This window comes from Coffea arabica, chromosome 11e, assembly GCF_036785885.1.
Source record: "Coffea arabica cultivar ET-39 chromosome 11e, Coffea Arabica ET-39 HiFi, whole genome shotgun sequence".
In the NCBI taxonomy this organism is placed as follows: Eukaryota; Viridiplantae; Streptophyta; class Magnoliopsida; order Gentianales; family Rubiaceae; genus Coffea; species Coffea arabica.
Window position 1 is genome coordinate 40,982,685 of NC_092331.1, and position 15,432 is coordinate 40,998,116.

The 15,432-nt window shown below is 39.1% G+C and overlaps 12 non-coding genes across 12 annotated transcripts; all 12 read left to right on the plus strand.

Moving 5' to 3' along the window:
• The first annotated feature begins 599 nt into the window (after nt 1-599).
• Nucleotides 600-718, plus strand: LOC140031434 (5S ribosomal RNA). The gene has a single exon (XR_011835355.1). It is a non-coding gene; the product is annotated as a 5S ribosomal RNA (ribosomal RNA).
• A 1,124-nt stretch (nt 719-1,842) lies between these two features.
• Nucleotides 1,843-1,961, plus strand: LOC140028809 (5S ribosomal RNA). Its single transcript, XR_011832714.1, has one exon. It is a non-coding gene; the product is annotated as a 5S ribosomal RNA (ribosomal RNA).
• Nucleotides 1,962-3,086: 1,125 nt separating this feature from the next.
• Nucleotides 3,087-3,205, plus strand: LOC140030088 (5S ribosomal RNA). The gene has a single exon (XR_011834002.1). It is a non-coding gene; the product is annotated as a 5S ribosomal RNA (ribosomal RNA).
• Nucleotides 3,206-4,329: 1,124 nt separating this feature from the next.
• LOC140028810 (5S ribosomal RNA) lies at nt 4,330-4,448 on the plus strand. Its single transcript, XR_011832715.1, has one exon. It is a non-coding gene; the product is annotated as a 5S ribosomal RNA (ribosomal RNA).
• Nucleotides 4,449-5,573: 1,125 nt separating this feature from the next.
• On the plus strand, nt 5,574-5,692 carry LOC140031435 (5S ribosomal RNA). Its single transcript, XR_011835356.1, has one exon. It is a non-coding gene; the product is annotated as a 5S ribosomal RNA (ribosomal RNA).
• Nucleotides 5,693-6,816: 1,124 nt separating this feature from the next.
• Nucleotides 6,817-6,935, plus strand: LOC140028811 (5S ribosomal RNA). Its single transcript, XR_011832716.1, has one exon. It is a non-coding gene; the product is annotated as a 5S ribosomal RNA (ribosomal RNA).
• A 1,125-nt stretch (nt 6,936-8,060) lies between these two features.
• On the plus strand, nt 8,061-8,179 carry LOC140030089 (5S ribosomal RNA). The gene has a single exon (XR_011834003.1). It is a non-coding gene; the product is annotated as a 5S ribosomal RNA (ribosomal RNA).
• A 1,124-nt stretch (nt 8,180-9,303) lies between these two features.
• Nucleotides 9,304-9,422, plus strand: LOC140028812 (5S ribosomal RNA). Its single transcript, XR_011832717.1, has one exon. It is a non-coding gene; the product is annotated as a 5S ribosomal RNA (ribosomal RNA).
• Nucleotides 9,423-10,547: 1,125 nt separating this feature from the next.
• LOC140031086 (5S ribosomal RNA) lies at nt 10,548-10,666 on the plus strand. The gene has a single exon (XR_011835007.1). It is a non-coding gene; the product is annotated as a 5S ribosomal RNA (ribosomal RNA).
• A 1,124-nt stretch (nt 10,667-11,790) lies between these two features.
• Nucleotides 11,791-11,909, plus strand: LOC140028813 (5S ribosomal RNA). Its single transcript, XR_011832718.1, has one exon. It is a non-coding gene; the product is annotated as a 5S ribosomal RNA (ribosomal RNA).
• A 1,125-nt stretch (nt 11,910-13,034) lies between these two features.
• LOC140030876 (5S ribosomal RNA) lies at nt 13,035-13,153 on the plus strand. Its single transcript, XR_011834795.1, has one exon. It is a non-coding gene; the product is annotated as a 5S ribosomal RNA (ribosomal RNA).
• A 1,124-nt stretch (nt 13,154-14,277) lies between these two features.
• LOC140028814 (5S ribosomal RNA) lies at nt 14,278-14,396 on the plus strand. The gene has a single exon (XR_011832719.1). It is a non-coding gene; the product is annotated as a 5S ribosomal RNA (ribosomal RNA).
• The last annotated feature ends 1,036 nt before the right edge of the window (nt 14,397-15,432 follow it).

A 15,432-nucleotide genomic window follows, 5' to 3' on the forward strand; every position in this document is an offset into this window, starting at 1 on the left:
TATTATATTATTTTTCACTTTTGTATTGTTTTAATTTATTTTATATTTTGCTTGGGATAAAACACTTTTACGGTGTTTAATTTATTTTAGATTTGATTTGGAATCATTTATTTAAATTTTTATTACTTGATTATGTAATTAGTTTTGTGAGAAATTGATTTTATTAGAAATTACAGTGATAAATTAATAAATTAAAATTAAGTTTCGGGTCATTTCGGGTCGACCCGCCGCCCCGTAAACCTGAAATTTTCGGGTTCGGGTCAGCATACCTGACCCGTCACGGGTTGGCGGGTCGGGGTTCGGGTCAACAGATTTTCTGGCGGGTCTGTTGACCCGAACCCGACCCGCCAACCTGATTTGGACCCGAATTGCCACCCCTAACTGCAAGCGTGAAGGATTGATTTCATGATAATTTAGAGTTGCGGGATGAGGGAAAAAAACAGGGTGCAAATCAATAACAAAAAAAAATATAAAGTAAATAAATAAAAGGATAAGAGGAAAATGCTTGAATTGACGCTTAAAATGAATTTCGGTCTAGAAAAGCCACACTGCTTCGCAGGACGGGGTAGTTTAAAAGAATAAAGCGAAAGGAACATGGCGGGTGCGATCATACCAGCAATAATGCACCGGATCCCATCAGAACTCCGAAGTTAAGCGTGCTTGGGCGAGAATAGTACTAGGATGGGTGACCCCCTGGGAAGTCCTCGTGTTGCACCCTTTTCTTTTTTGTTTCGAAATCCAAATTTCCTATTCGTTCTTTATCCTGTAGTAATTTAGCTCCGTCGGAACGATTGTTTAATATTTTGCTTCTTGTCGAAGCGTGAAGGAGGATCTGAAGGCGCGAGACAAATCAGGAACGGTACGGCTCGATCAAAGCCCGGATCGTCGCTCAAATTTGTCGGCGCAAATGTATCACCGCAACTAGGGGTGGCAATTTTCGACACGACCTGAAAACACGACACGAACCTAACACGAAATTAATGGGTTTGGGTTGAGGTTTCGGGAATTCGGGTTGGACCCGATGAACCCGAAAAGAAAACCGGTCGATTTCGGGTCAACCCGTGGTGACCTGATATGACCCGATATGACCCGTTTACGAATTAAAAATAATTTAATAAACATAAAAATAATTTTATCTAACTAAACTAAGTTATTCTTTTTTTCAAAGGCATTAATTACTTAATCCTAAACGAATTTATTTAATTTGTGTGAAGTTGAAATTATTATACTTGGACAAATAATATATTATATTATTTTTCACTTTTGTATTGTTTTAATTTATTTTATATTTTGCTTGGGATAAAACACTTTTACGGTGTTTAATTTATTTTAGATTTGATTTGGAATCATTTATTTAAATTTTTATTACTTGATTATGTAATTAGTTTTGTGAGAAATTGATTTTATTAGAAATTACAGTGATAAATTAATAAATTAAAATTAAGTTTCGGGTTATTTCGGGTCGACCCGCCGCCCAGTAAACCTGAAATTTTCGGGTTCGGGTCAGCATACCTGACCCGTCACGGGTTGGCGGGTCGGGGTTCGGGTCAACAGATTTTCTGGCGGGTCTGTTGACCCGAACCCGACCCGCCAACCTGATTTGGACCCGAATTGCCACCCCTAACTGCAAGCGTGAAGGATTGATTTCATGATAATTTAGAGTTGCGGGATGAGGGAAAAAAACAGGGTGCAAATCAATAACAAAAAAAAATATAAAGTAAATAAATAAAAGGATAAGAGGAAAATGCTTGAATTGACGCTTAAAATGAATTTCGGTCTAGAAAAGCCACACTGCTTCGCAGGACGGGGTAGTTTAAAAGAATAAAGCGAAAGGAACATGGCGGGTGCGATCATACCAGCACTAATGCACCGGATCCCATCAGAACTCCGAAGTTAAGCGTGCTTGGGCGAGAGTAGTACTAGGATGGGTGACCCCCTGGGAAGTCCTCGTGTTGCACCCCTCTCTTTTTTGTTTCGAAATCCAAATTTCCTATTCGTTCTTTATCCTGTAGTAATTTAGCTCCGTCGGAACGATTGCTTAATAGTTTGCTTCTTGTCGAAGCGTGAAGGAGGATCTGAAGGCGCGAGACAAATCAGGAACGGTACGGCTCGATCAAAGCCCGGATCGTCGCTCAAATTTGTCGGCGCAAATGTATCACCGCAACTAGGGGTGGCAATTTTCGACACGACCTGAAAACACGACACGAACCTAACACGAAATTAATGGGTTTGGGTTGAGGTTTCGGGAATTCGGGTCAGAATCGGGTTGGACCCGATGAACCCGAAAAGAAAACCGGTCGATTTCGGGTCAACCCGTGGTGACCTGATATGACCCGTTTACGAATTAAAAATAATTTAATAAACATAAAAATAATTTTATCTAACTAAACTAAGTTATTCTTTTTTTCAAAGGCATTAATTACTTAATCCTAAACGAATTTATTTAATTTGTGTGAAGTTGAAATTATTATACTTGGACAAATAATATATTATATTATTTTTCACTTTTGTATTGTTTTAATTTATTTTATATTTTGCTTGGGATAAAACACTTTTACGGTGTTTAATTTATTTTAGATTTGATTTGGAATCATTTATTTAAATTTTTATTACTTGATTATGTAATTAGTTTTGTGAGAAATTGATTTTATTAGAAATTACAGTGATAAATTAATAAATTAAAATTAAGTTTCGGGTCATTTCGGGTCGACCCGCCGCCCCGTAAACCTGAAATTTTCGGGTTCGGGTCAGCATACCTGACCCGTCACGGGTTGGCGGGTCGGGGTTCGGGTCAACAGAATTTCTGGCGGGTCTGTTGACCCGAACCCGACCCGCCAACCTGATTTGGACCCGAATTGCCACCCCTAACTGCAAGCGTGAAGGATTGATTTCATGATAATTTAGAGTTGCGGGATGAGGGAAAAAAACAGGGTGCAAATCAATAACAAAAAAAAATATAAAGTAAATAAATAAATGGATAAGAGGAAAATGCTTGAATTGACGCTTAAAATGAATTTCGGTCTACAAAACCCACACTGCTTCGCAGGACGGGGTAGTTTAAAAGAATAAAGCGAAAGGAACATGGCGGGTGCGATCATACCAGCACTAATGCACCGGATCCCATCAGAACTCCGAAGTTAAGCGTGCTTGGGCGAGAGTAGTACTAGGTTGGGTGACCCCCTGGGAAGTCCTCGTGTTGCACCCCTCTCTTTTTTGTTTCGAAATCCAAATTTCCTATTCGTTCTTTATCCTGTAGTAATTTAGCTCCGTCGGAACGATTGCTTAATAGTTTGCTTCTTGTCGAAGCGTGAAGGAGGATCTGAAGGCGCGAGACAAATCAGGAACGGTACGGCTCGATCAAAGCCCGGATCGTCGCTCAAATTTGTCGGCGCAAATGTATCACCGCAACTAGGGGTGGCAATTTTCGACACGACCTGAAAACACGACACGAACCTAACACGAAATTAATGGGTTTGGGTTGAGGTTTCGGGAATTCGGGTTGGACCCGATGAACCCGAAAAGAAAACCGGTCGATTTCGGGTCAACCCGTGGTGACCTGATATGACCCGATATGACCCGTTTACGAATTAAAAATAATTTAATAAACATAAAAATAATTTTATCTAACTAAACTAAGTTATTCTTTTTTTCAAAGGCATTAATTACTTAATCCTAAACGAATTTATTTAATTTGTGTGAAGTTGAAATTATTATACTTGGACAAATAATATATTATATTATTTTTCACTTTTGTATTGTTTTAATTTATTTTATATTTTGCTTGGGATAAAACACTTTTACGGTGTTTAATTTATTTTAGATTTGATTTGGAATCATTTATTTAAATTTTTATTACTTGATTATGTAATTAGTTTTGTGAGAAATTGATTTTATCAGAAATTACAGTGATAAATTAATAAATTAAAATTAAGTTTCGGGTCATTTCGGGTCGACCCGCCGCCCCGTAAACCTGAAATTTTCGGGTCCGGGTCAGCATACCTGACCCGTCACGGGTTGGCGGGTCGGGGTTCGGGTCAACAGATTTTCTGGCGGGTCTGTTGACCCGAACCCGACCCGCCAACCTGATTTGGACCCGAATTGCCACCCCTAACTGCAAGCGTGAAGGATTGATTTCATGATAATTTAGAGTTGCGGGATGAGGGAAAAAAACAGGGTGCAAATCAATAACAAAAAAAAATATAAAGTAAATAAATAAAAGGATAAGAGGAAAATGCTTGAATTGACGCTTAAAATGAATTTCGGTCTAGAAAAGCCACACTGCTTCGCAGGACGGGGTAGTTTAAAAGAATAAAGCGAAAGGAACATGGCGGGTGCGATCATACCAGCACTAATGCACCGGATCCCATCAGAACTCCGAAGTTAAGCGTGCTTGGGCGAGAGTAGTACTAGGATGGGTGACCCCCTGGGAAGTCCTCGTGTTGCACCCCTCTCTTTTTTGTTTCGAAATCCAAATTTCCTATTCGTTCTTTATCCTGTAGTAATTTAGCTCCGTCGGAACGATTGCTTAATAGTTTGCTTCTTGTCGAAGCGTGAAGGAGGATCTGAAGGCGCGAGACAAATCAGGAACGGTACGGCTCGATCAAAGCCCGGATCGTCGCTCAAATTTGTCGGCGCAAATGTATCACCGCAACTAGGGGTGGCAATTTTCGACACGACTTGAAAACACGACACGAACCTAACACGAAATTAATGGGTTTGGGTTGAGGTTTCGGGAATTCGGGTCAGAATCGGGTTGGACCCGATGAACCCGAAAAGAAAACCGGTCGATTTCGGGTCAACCCGTGGTGACCTGATATGACCCGTTTACGAATTAAAAATAATTTAATAAACATAAAAATAATTTTATCTAACTAAACTAAGTTATTCTTTTTTTCAAAGGCATTAATTACTTAATCCTAAACGAATTTATTTAATTTGTGTGAAGTTGAAATTATTATACTTGGACAAATAATATATTATATTATTTTTCACTTTTGTATTGTTTTAATTTATTTTATATTTTGCTTGGGATAAAACACTTTTACGGTGTTTAATTTATTTTAGATTTGATTTGGAATCATTTATTTAAATTTTTATTACTTGATTATGTAATTAGTTTTGTGAGAAATTGATTTTATTAGAAATTACAGTGATAAATTAATAAATTAAAATTAAGTTTCGGGTCATTTCGGGTCGACCCGCCGCCCCGTAAACCTGAAATTTTCGGGTTCGGGTCAGCATACCTGACCCGTCACGGGTTGGCGGGTCGGGGTTCGGGTCAACAGATTTTCTGGCGGGTCTGTTGACCCGAACCCGACCCGCCAACCTGATTTGGACCCGAATTGCCACCCCTAACTGCAAGCGTGAAGGATTGATTTCATGATAATTTAGAGTTGCGGGATGAGGGAAAAAAACAGGGTGCAAATCAATAACAAAAAAAAATATAAAGTAAATAAATAAAAGGATAAGAGGAAAATGCTTGAATTGACGCTTAAAATGAATTTCGGTCTAGAAAAGCCACACTGCTTCGCAGGACGGGGTAGTTTAAAAGAATAAAGCGAAAGGAACATGGCGGGTGCGATCATACCAGCAATAATGCACCGGATCCCATCAGAACTCCGAAGTTAAGCGTGCTTGGGCGAGAATAGTACTAGGATGGGTGACCCCCTGGGAAGTCCTCGTGTTGCACCCTTTTCTTTTTTGTTTCGAAATCCAAATTTCCTATTCGTTCTTTATCCTGTAGTAATTTAGCTCCGTCGGAACGATTGTTTAATATTTTGCTTCTTGTCGAAGCGTGAAGGAGGATCTGAAGGCGCGAGACAAATCAGGAACGGTACGGCTCGATCAAAGCCCGGATCGTCGCTCAAATTTGTCGGCGCAAATGTATCACCGCAACTAGGGGTGGCAATTTTCGACACGACCTGAAAACACGACACGAACCTAACACGAAATTAATGGGTTTGGGTTGAGGTTTCGGGAATTCGGGTTGGACCCGATGAACCCGAAAAGAAAACCGGTCGATTTCGGGTCAACCCGTGGTGACCTGATATGACCCGATATGACCCGTTTACGAATTAAAAATAATTTAATAAACATAAAAATAATTTTATCTAACTAAACTAAGTTATTCTTTTTTTCAAAGGCATTAATTACTTAATCCTAAACGAATTTATTTAATTTGTGTGAAGTTGAAATTATTATACTTGGACAAATAATATATTATATTATTTTTCACTTTTGTATTGTTTTAATTTATTTTATATTTTGCTTGGGATAAAACACTTTTACGGTGTTTAATTTATTTTAGATTTGATTTGGAATCATTTATTTAAATTTTTATTACTTGATTATGTAATTAGTTTTGTGAGAAATTGATTTTATTAGAAATTACAGTGATAAATTAATAAATTAAAATTAAGTTTCGGGTTATTTCGGGTCGACCCGCCGCCCAGTAAACCTGAAATTTTCGGGTTCGGGTCAGCATACCTGACCCGTCACGGGTTGGCGGGTCGGGGTTCGGGTCAACAGATTTTCTGGCGGGTCTGTTGACCCGAACCCGACCCGCCAACCTGATTTGGACCCGAATTGCCACCCCTAACTGCAAGCGTGAAGGATTGATTTCATGATAATTTAGAGTTGCGGGATGAGGGAAAAAAACAGGGTGCAAATCAATAACAAAAAAAAATATAAAGTAAATAAATAAAAGGATAAGAGGAAAATGCTTGAATTGACGCTTAAAATGAATTTCGGTCTAGAAAAGCCACACTGCTTCGCAGGACGGGGTAGTTTAAAAGAATAAAGCGAAAGGAACATGGCGGGTGCGATCATACCAGCACTAATGCACCGGATCCCATCAGAACTCCGAAGTTAAGCGTGCTTGGGCGAGAGTAGTACTAGGATGGGTGACCCCCTGGGAAGTCCTCGTGTTGCACCCCTCTCTTTTTTGTTTCGAAATCCAAATTTCCTATTCGTTCTTTATCCTGTAGTAATTTAGCTCCGTCGGAACGATTGCTTAATAGTTTGCTTCTTGTCGAAGCGTGAAGGAGGATCTGAAGGCGCGAGACAAATCAGGAACGGTACGGCTCGATCAAAGCCCGGATCGTCGCTCAAATTTGTCGGCGCAAATGTATCACCGCAACTAGGGGTGGCAATTTTCGACACGACCTGAAAACACGACACGAACCTAACACGAAATTAATGGGTTTGGGTTGAGGTTTCGGGAATTCGGGTCAGAATCGGGTTGGACCCGATGAACCCGAAAAGAAAACCGGTCGATTTCGGGTCAACCCGTGGTGACCTGATATGACCCGTTTACGAATTAAAAATAATTTAATAAACATAAAAATAATTTTATCTAACTAAACTAAGTTATTCTTTTTTTCAAAGGCATTAATTACTTAATCCTAAACGAATTTATTTAATTTGTGTGAAGTTGAAATTATTATACTTGGACAAATAATATATTATATTATTTTTCACTTTTGTATTGTTTTAATTTATTTTATATTTTGCTTGGGATAAAACACTTTTACGGTGTTTAATTTATTTTAGATTTGATTTGGAATCATTTATTTAAATTTTTATTACTTGATTATGTAATTAGTTTTGTGAGAAATTGATTTTATTAGAAATTACAGTGATAAATTAATAAATTAAAATTAAGTTTCGGGTCATTTCGGGTCGACCCGCCGCCCCGTAAACCTGAAATTTTCGGGTTCGGGTCAGCATACCTGACCCGTCACGGGTTGGCGGGTCGGGGTTCGGGTCAACAGAATTTCTGGCGGGTCTGTTGACCCGAACCCGACCCGCCAACCTGATTTGGACCCGAATTGCCACCCCTAACTGCAAGCGTGAAGGATTGATTTCATGATAATTTAGAGTTGCGGGATGAGGGAAAAAAACAGGGTGCAAATCAATAACAAAAAAAAATATAAAGTAAATAAATAAATGGATAAGAGGAAAATGCTTGAATTGACGCTTAAAATGAATTTCGGTCTACAAAACCCACACTGCTTCGCAGGACGGGGTAGTTTAAAAGAATAAAGCGAAAGGAACATGGCGGGTGCGATCATACCAGCACTAATGCACCGGATCCCATCAGAACTCCGAAGTTAAGCGTGCTTGGGCGAGAGTAGTACTAGGTTGGGTGACCCCCTGGGAAGTCCTCGTGTTGCACCCCTCTCTTTTTTGTTTCGAAATCCAAATTTCCTATTCGTTCTTTATCCTGTAGTAATTTAGCTCCGTCGGAACGATTGCTTAATAGTTTGCTTCTTGTCGAAGCGTGAAGGAGGATCTGAAGGCGCGAGACAAATCAGGAACGGTACGGCTCGATCAAAGCCCGGATCGTCGCTCAAATTTGTCGGCGCAAATGTATCACCGCAACTAGGGGTGGCAATTTTCGACACGACCTGAAAACACGACACGAACCTAACACGAAATTAATGGGTTTGGGTTGAGGTTTCGGGAATTCGGGTTGGACCCGATGAACCCGAAAAGAAAACCGGTCGATTTCGGGTCAACCCGTGGTGACCTGATATGACCCGATATGACCCGTTTACGAATTAAAAATAATTTAATAAACATAAAAATAATTTTATCTAACTAAACTAAGTTATTCTTTTTTTCAAAGGCATTAATTACTTAATCCTAAACGAATTTATTTAATTTGTGTGAAGTTGAAATTATTATACTTGGACAAATAATATATTATATTATTTTTCACTTTTGTATTGTTTTAATTTATTTTATATTTTGCTTGGGATAAAACACTTTTACGGTGTTTAATTTATTTTAGATTTGATTTGGAATCATTTATTTAAATTTTTATTACTTGATTATGTAATTAGTTTTGTGAGAAATTGATTTTATCAGAAATTACAGTGATAAATTAATAAATTAAAATTAAGTTTCGGGTCATTTCGGGTCGACCCGCCGCCCCGTAAACCTGAAATTTTCGGGTTCGGGTCAGCATACCTGACCCGTCACGGGTTGGCGGGTCGGGGTTCGGGTCAACAGATTTTCTGGCGGGTCTGTTGACCCGAACCCGACCCGCCAACCTGATTTGGACCCGAATTGCCACCCCTAACTGCAAGCGTGAAGGATTGATTTCATGATAATTTAGAGTTGCGGGATGAGGGAAAAAAACAGGGTGCAAATCAATAACAAAAAAAAATATAAAGTAAATAAATAAAAGGATAAGAGGAAAATGCTTGAATTGACGCTTAAAATGAATTTCGGTCTAGAAAAGCCACACTGCTTCGCAGGACGGGGTAGTTTAAAAGAATAAAGCGAAAGGAACATGGCGGGTGCGATCATACCAGCACTAATGCACCGGATCCCATCAGAACTCCGAAGTTAAGCGTGCTTGGGCGAGAGTAGTACTAGGATGGGTGACCCCCTGGGAAGTCCTCGTGTTGCACCCCTCTCTTTTTTGTTTCGAAATCCAAATTTCCTATTCGTTCTTTATCCTGTAGTAATTTAGCTCCGTCGGAACGATTGCTTAATAGTTTGCTTCTTGTCGAAGCGTGAAGGAGGATCTGAAGGCGCGAGACAAATCAGGAACGGTACGGCTCGATCAAAGCCCGGATCGTCGCTCAAATTTGTCGGCGCAAATGTATCACCGCAACTAGGGGTGGCAATTTTCGACACGACTTGAAAACACGACACGAACCTAACACGAAATTAATGGGTTTGGGTTGAGGTTTCGGGAATTCGGGTCAGAATCGGGTTGGACCCGATGAACCCGAAAAGAAAACCGGTCGATTTCGGGTCAACCCGTGGTGACCTGATATGACCCGTTTACGAATTAAAAATAATTTAATAAACATAAAAATAATTTTATCTAACTAAACTAAGTTATTCTTTTTTTCAAAGGCATTAATTACTTAATCCTAAACGAATTTATTTAATTTGTGTGAAGTTGAAATTATTATACTTGGACAAATAATATATTATATTATTTTTCACTTTTGTATTGTTTTAATTTATTTTATATTTTGCTTGGGATAAAACACTTTTACGGTGTTTAATTTATTTTAGATTTGATTTGGAATCATTTATTTAAATTTTTATTACTTGATTATGTAATTAGTTTTGTGAGAAATTGATTTTATTAGAAATTACAGTGATAAATTAATAAATTAAAATTAAGTTTCGGGTCATTTCGGGTCGACCCGCCGCCCCGTAAACCTGAAATTTTCGGGTTCGGGTCAGCATACCTGACCCGTCACGGGTTGGCGGGTCGGGGTTCGGGTCAACAGATTTTCTGGCGGGTCTGTTGACCCGAACCCGACCCGCCAACCTGATTTGGACCCGAATTGCCACCCCTAACTGCAAGCGTGAAGGATTGATTTCATGATAATTTAGAGTTGCGGGATGAGGGAAAAAAACAGGGTGCAAATCAATAACAAAAAAAAATATAAAGTAAATAAATAAAAGGATAAGAGGAAAATGCTTGAATTGACGCTTAAAATGAATTTCGGTCTAGAAAAGCCACACTGCTTCGCAGGACGGGGTAATTTAAAAGAATAAAGCGAAAGGAACATGGCGGGTGCGATCATACCAGCATTAATGCACTGGATCCCATCAGAACTCCGAAGTTAAGCGTGCTTGGGCGAGAGTAGTACTAGGATGGGTGACCCCCTGGGAAGTCCTCGTGTTGCACCCTTTTCTTTTTTGTTTCGAAATCCAAATTTCCTATTCGTTCTTTATCCTGTAGTAATTTAGCTCCGTCGGAACGATTGTTTAATATTTTGCTTCTTGTCGAAGCGTGAAGGAGGATCTGAAGGCGCGAGACAAATCAGGAACGGTACGGCTCGATCAAAGCCCGGATCGTCGCTCAAATTTGTCGGCGCAAATGTATCACCGCAACTAGGGGTGGCAATTTTCGACACGACCTGAAAACACGACACGAACCTAACACGAAATTAATGGGTTTGGGTTGAGGTTTCGGGAATTCGGGTTGGACCCGATGAACCCGAAAAGAAAACCGGTCGATTTCGGGTCAACCCGTGGTGACCTGATATGACCCGATATGACCCGTTTACGAATTAAAAATAATTTAATAAACATAAAAATAATTTTATCTAACTAAACTAAGTTATTCTTTTTTTCAAAGGCATTAATTACTTAATCCTAAACGAATTTATTTAATTTGTGTGAAGTTGAAATTATTATACTTGGACAAATAATATATTATATTATTTTTCACTTTTGTATTGTTTTAATTTATTTTATATTTTGCTTGGGATAAAACACTTTTACGGTGTTTAATTTATTTTAGATTTGATTTGGAATCATTTATTTAAATTTTTATTACTTGATTATGTAATTAGTTTTGTGAGAAATTGATTTTATTAGAAATTACAGTGATAAATTAATAAATTAAAATTAAGTTTCGGGTCATTTCGGGTCGACCCGCCGCCCAGTAAACCTGAAATTTTCGGGTTCGGGTCAGCATACCTGACCCGTCACGGGTTGGCGGGTCGGGGTTCGGGTCAACAGATTTTCTGGCGGGTCTGTTGACCCGAACCCGACCCGCCAACCTGATTTGGACCCGAATTGCCACCCCTAACTGCAAGCGTGAAGGATTGATTTCATGATAATTTAGAGTTGCGGGATGAGGGAAAAAAACAGGGTGCAAATCAATAACAAAAAAAAATATAAAGTAAATAAATAAAAGGATAAGAGGAAAATGCTTGAATTGACGCTTAAAATGAATTTCGGTCTAGAAAAGCCACACTGCTTCGCAGGACGGGGTAGTTTAAAAGAATAAAGCGAAAGGAACATGGCGGGTGCGATCATACCAGCACTAATGCACCGGATCCCATCAGAACTCCGAAGTTAAGCGTGCTTGGGCGAGAGTAGTACTAGGATGGGTGACCCCCTGGGAAGTCCTCGTGTTGCACCCCTCTCTTTTTTGTTTCGAAATCCAAATTTCCTATTCGTTCTTTATCCTGTAGTAATTTAGCTCCGTCGGAACGATTGCTTAATAGTTTGCTTCTTGTCGAAGCGTGAAGGAGGATCTGAAGGCGCGAGACAAATCAGGAACGGTACGGCTCGATCAAAGCCCGGATCGTCGCTCAAATTTGTCGGCGCAAATGTATCACCGCAACTAGGGGTGGCAATTTTCGACACGACCTGAAAACACGACACGAACCTAACACGAAATTAATGGGTTTGGGTTGAGGTTTCGGGAATTCGGGTCAGAATCGGGTTGGACCCGATGAACCCGAAAAGAAAACCGGTCGATTTCGGGTCAACCCGTGGTGACCTGATATGACCCGTTTACGAATTAAAAATAATTTAATAAACATAAAAATAATTTTATCTAACTAAACTAAGTTATTCTTTTTTTCAAAGGCATTAATTACTTAATCCTAAACGAATTTATTTAATTTGTGTGAAGTTGAAATTATTATACTTGGACAAATAATATATTATATTATTTTTCACTTTTGTATTGTTTTAATTTATTTTATATTTTGCTTGGGATAAAACACTTTTACGGTGTTTAATTTATTTTAGATTTGATTTGGAATCATTTATTTAAATTTTTATTACTTGATTATGTAATTAGTTTTGTGAGAAATTGATTTTATTAGAAATTACAGTGATAAATTAATAAATTAAAATTAAGTTTCGGGTCATTTCGGGTCGACCCGCCGCCCCGTAAACCTGAAATTTTCGGGTTCGGGTCAGCATACCTGACCCGTCACGGGTTGGCGGGTCGGGGTTCGGGTCAACAGATTTTCTGGCGGGTCTGTTGACCCGAACCCGACCCGCCAACCTGATTTGGACCCGAATTGCCACCCCTAACTGCAAGCGTGAAGGATTGATTTCATGATAATTTAGAGTTGCGGGATGAGGGAAAAAAACAGGGTGCAAATCAATAACAAAAAAAAATATAAAGTAAATAAATAAAAGGATAAGAGGAAAATGCTTGAATTGACGCTTAAAATGAATTTCGGTCTAGAAAAGCCACACTGCTTCGCAGGACGGGGTAATTTAAAAGAATAAAGCGAAAGGAACATGGCGGGTGCGATCATACCAGCATTAATGCACTGGATCCCATCAGAACTCCGAAGTTAAGCGTGCTTGGGCGAGAGTAGTACTAGGATGGGTGACCCCCTGGGAAGTCCTCGTGTTGCACCCCTTTCTTTTTTGTTTCGAAATCCAAATTTCCTATTCGTTCTTTATCCTGTAGTAATTTAGCTCTGTCGGAACGATTGCTTAATATTTTGCTTCTTGTCGAAGCGTGAAGGAGGATCTGAAGGCGCGAGACAAATCAGGAACGGTACGGCTCGATCAAAGCCCGGATCGTCGCTCAAATTTGTCGGCGCAAATGTATCACCGCAACTAGGGGTGGCAATTTTCGACACGACCTGAAAACACGACACGAACCTAACACGAAATTAATGGGTTTGGGTTGAGGTTTCGGGAATTCGGGTTGGACCCGATGAACCCGAAAAGAAAACCGGTCGATTTCGGGTCAACCCGTGGTGACCTGATATGACCCGATATGACCCGTTTACGAATTAAAAATAATTTAATAAACATAAAAATAATTTTATCTAACTAAACTAAGTTATTCTTTTTTTCAAAGGCATTAATTACTTAATCCTAAACGAATTTATTTAATTTGTGTGAAGTTGAAATTATTATACTTGGACAAATAATATATTATATTATTTTTCACTTTTGTATTGTTTTAATTTATTTTATATTTTGCTTGGGATAAAACACTTTTACGGTGTTTAATTTATTTTAGATTTGATTTGGAATCATTTATTTAAATTTTTATTACTTGATTATGTAATTAGTTTTGTGAGAAATTGATTTTATCAGAAATTACAGTGATAAATTAATAAATTAAAATTAAGTTTCGGGTCATTTCGGGTCGACCCGCCGCCCCGTAAACCTGAAATTTTCGGGTTCGGGTCAGCATACCTGACCCGTCACGGGTTGGCGGGTCGGGGTTCGGGTCAACAGATTTTCTGGCGGGTCTGTTGACCCGAACCCGACCCGCCAACCTGATTTGGACCCGAATTGCCACCCCTAACTGCAAGCGTGAAGGATTGATTTCATGATAATTTAGAGTTGCGGGATGAGGGAAAAAAACAGGGTGCAAATCAATAACAAAAAAAAATATAAAGTAAATAAATAAAAGGATAAGAGGAAAATGCTTGAATTGACGCTTAAAATGAATTTCGGTCTAGAAAAGCCACACTGCTTCGCAGGACGGGGTAGTTTAAAAGAATAAAGCGAAAGGAACATGGCGGGTGCGATCATACCAGCACTAATGCACCGGATCCCATCAGAACTCCGAAGTTAAGCGTGCTTGGGCGAGAGTAGTACTAGGATGGGTGACCCCCTGGGAAGTCCTCGTGTTGCACCCCTCTCTTTTTTGTTTCGAAATCCAAATTTCCTATTCGTTCTTTATCCTGTAGTAATTTAGCTCCGTCGGAACGATTGCTTAATAGTTTGCTTCTTGTCGAAGCGTGAAGGAGGATCTGAAGGCGCGAGACAAATCAGGAACGGTACGGCTCGATCAAAGCCCGGATCGTCGCTCAAATTTGTCGGCGCAAATGTATCACCGCAACTAGGGGTGGCAATTTTCGACACGACCTGAAAACACGACACGAACCTAACACGAAATTAATGGGTTTGGGTTGAGGTTTCGGGAATTCGGGTCAGAATCGGGTTGGACCCGATGAACCCGAAAAGAAAACCGGTCGATTTCGGGTCAACCCGTGGTGACCTGATATGACCCGTTTACGAATTAAAAATAATTTAATAAACATAAAAATAATTTTATCTAACTAAACTAAGTTATTCTTTTTTTCAAAGGCATTAATTACTTAATCCTAAACGAATTTATTTAATTTGTGTGAAGTTGAAATTATTATACTTGGACAAATAATATATTATATTATTTTTCACTTTTGTATTGTTTTAATTTATTTTATATTTTGCTTGGGATAAAACACTTTTACGGTGTTTAATTTATTTTAGATTTGATTTGGAATCATTTATTTAAATTTTTATTACTTGATTATGTAATTAGTTTTGTGAGAAATTGATTTTATTAGAAATTACAGTGATAAATTAATAAATTAAAATTAAGTTTCGGGTCATTTCGGGTCGACCCGCCGCCCCGTAAACCTGAAATTTTCGGGTTCGGGTCAGCATACCTGACCCGTCACGGGTTGGCGGGTCGGGGTTCGGGTCAACAGATTTTCTGGCGGGTCTGTTGACCCGAACCCGACCCGCCAACCTGATTTGGACCCGAATTGCCACCCCTAACTGCAAGCGTGAAGGATTGATTTCATGATAATTTAGAGTTGCGGGATGAGGGAAAAAAACAGGGTGCAAATCAATAACAAAAAAAAATATAAAGTAAATAAATAAAAGGATAAGAGGAAAATGCTTGAA